The sequence below is a fragment of the Hipposideros armiger genome, unplaced genomic scaffold (genome assembly GCF_001890085.2).
Source record: "Hipposideros armiger isolate ML-2016 unplaced genomic scaffold, ASM189008v1 scaffold_420, whole genome shotgun sequence".
NCBI classification, from domain to species: Eukaryota; Metazoa; Chordata; class Mammalia; order Chiroptera; family Hipposideridae; genus Hipposideros; species Hipposideros armiger.
Genome location: NW_017731770.1, coordinates 621,632 through 624,171, shown reverse-complemented (window position 1 = coordinate 624,171; position 2,540 = coordinate 621,632).

Genomic DNA, 2,540 nt, shown 5'->3' with positions numbered 1-2,540 from the left:
GGTCTACAAGTCTCTAACTTGATTCATTTAAAGAGCCAGCTACTTCTTTTGTTGGCTTCCATATGCATAGTTCTTTCCAGTCCATCTGTCCTTCGCTGGTTTAACTCTGCAGTACACAGACACTAAAGGTTTTCCTCCCCTCACACTTTAAATTCACAGAAATAAAATTTGCTTAGAATGCATTTCCCCGGTCAAATGCAGCCTGCCCCCTCTGTATTTCATGTACCTTAAAAACTCTAGAAGTTTGATTTTTTTTCCCCTTTAAGCAACAACTCATTTTACCTTATCAAAATTGTTTTTATTTTGGAATGTAAGCTTGGGGGTTTTCTTTTCTTTTTCTTTCAACATAATTTTCCAAGGAGCTGGACAACAGCAGCTCATTTAAAGAGATTTTATCCTGGCTGTGCAGGAATCTTGTCTGTTTCTTGGGCTGTGACTTTCCTTGAGAAGTTACTTGGCTGTTGTCTACCATTCCCCGTGCAGGACTTAGAACCTCACTGCAGAAAGAAGGCCCAGTGAGAGGCTTTGAAATAGCTATTGTTCAGCCAGCCTCTTATACTCATCTGGGTAAATGTAGATGCTGTGGAATCCATCAGCTGGCCTTAGCTGTGGCTCTGCTGCGTGTTCTAGTGGTGCCTACAAATTTCCTCCAGACAGCCTGCTGGCTCTCCTACCTGTAACACCTGATCCATCCATGTTTATCAAAACTATGCAGACTAGGTTTGTTGTTGTTGTTGTTGTTGTTGTTGTAGTTTTGCTGTGGAATTGTAGGAGTTCCTTATATCTTTTGGATATTAACTCTTACTAGATATAAGGTTTGCAAATATTGTCTCCCATTCTGTAGATTGCCTTTCACTTTGCTGATTGTTTCCTTTGCTGTGCAGATTTTAATTCCACTTGTTATTTTTTGTTTTTGTTGCCTCTGCTTTTGGTGTCACATAGCCAAGATGTGGAAACAACCTAAGTGTTCATCAGTAGATGAATGGATAAAGAAAATGTGGTATACTCATACACATACCAATGAATACTATTCAGCCTTTTTAAAAAGGGAAATCTTGCCATGTGTGACATCATGAATAAACTGTGAGAACTTCATGCTAAGTGAAATAAGCCAGTCACAGAAAGAAAAATACTGCAAATAATTCCATTTATATGCGGTATCTAAAATACTCAAATTCACAAAATCGAAGAGGAATAGTGCTTGCCAGGAGCTGAGGGGAGAGGGAAATGAGGAGTTATTAATAACAGGCATACGTTATCAGTCAAAGAAGATAAGGGAGTTCTAGATATCTGGTATACCACATTGTACTTATAGCCAACAATAATGTATTGTCCACAAACAAATTTTTTAAGAGAGTAGATCTCATGTTGTGTTCTTACTAAAACAAAATATTTTTAAAAATCTATACAGACTAAAACAGGGAAATGAGCAAAGAAAAATACAACACATTGTCACTGAACATCTCAGTTGGCTGATGAAGGCAGGTAAAGAAAGATTTTGAAACATGAAGACCTCCCACATCTTGGAATAGTCAGCAGCGGGTCTGAAGATAGAGGGTGCTCACCTGTTTCTTTCCTGAGAAGTCCTCACAACGGTCAACAGAGCCCTGGCTCCTGGCTATTTCTCTGATTGCAGACCTCTCGTACCTCTGTCTACCTCTTTACCCCTCTCTCCAATTTTTTTTCAGAGGGGAGAGCAAAGGGAATTCAGGGATCTCATTAATATCAAAGGAATATATAAAAGAAGGAATATATATATATAAAATATATATATATATATTTATATATATAAATATATAAAAGATCATACTTCCTATAAAGGATGGTAAGCTCATACTGGTTCATTGACCTGTGGAATCTAGAGCCTAGTTACTCAGAGTGGTGGGGTTCACATACCCAGCAGGCAGAACGTTAGGGGCTGAATTGTGTTCCCTCAAAATTCATATGTTGAAGTCCTAAACCCCAGTACCTCAGACGGTGACTGTATTTGGAGATAGGGTTTTTAAAAATATAATTAAGTTAATAATGAGTTCATTATGGTAGGTAGTCATCCAATATGACTGTTGTCCTTTTACAATGAGGAAATTTGGACACAGACATGCATAGAGGGGAAACTATGTGAAGATACAGGGAGAAGGCTGATGTCTATTAGCCAAAGAGTGAGTCCTCAGAAAACACCAACCCTGTCAACACCTTGACCTTGGACTTTCAGCCTCCAGAATTGTGAGACAATACATTTCTGTTGTTTAAGCCACTCAGTCTGTGGGTTTGTTGTGGCAGCCCTAGCAACTAACAGATAGCATCAGCATCACCTGGGAGCACCTTAGAAATGCTCATTCTCACGCCCCAGCCCAGTCCTGCTGAATCAGAATTTTTCAGGGGGAGTTTTTCAGAATCGGTGTTTTAACAAGTCCGTTGAGTGATTCTTGTGCAGCTAACATTTGAGTAACACTGATCTAGAGCAGAGGTTCTCAAACTGCACATTAGCATCTCTTGGGTAACTGTTGAAAAAGAGCAGTGCCTGAGCCTCACCTTGACAT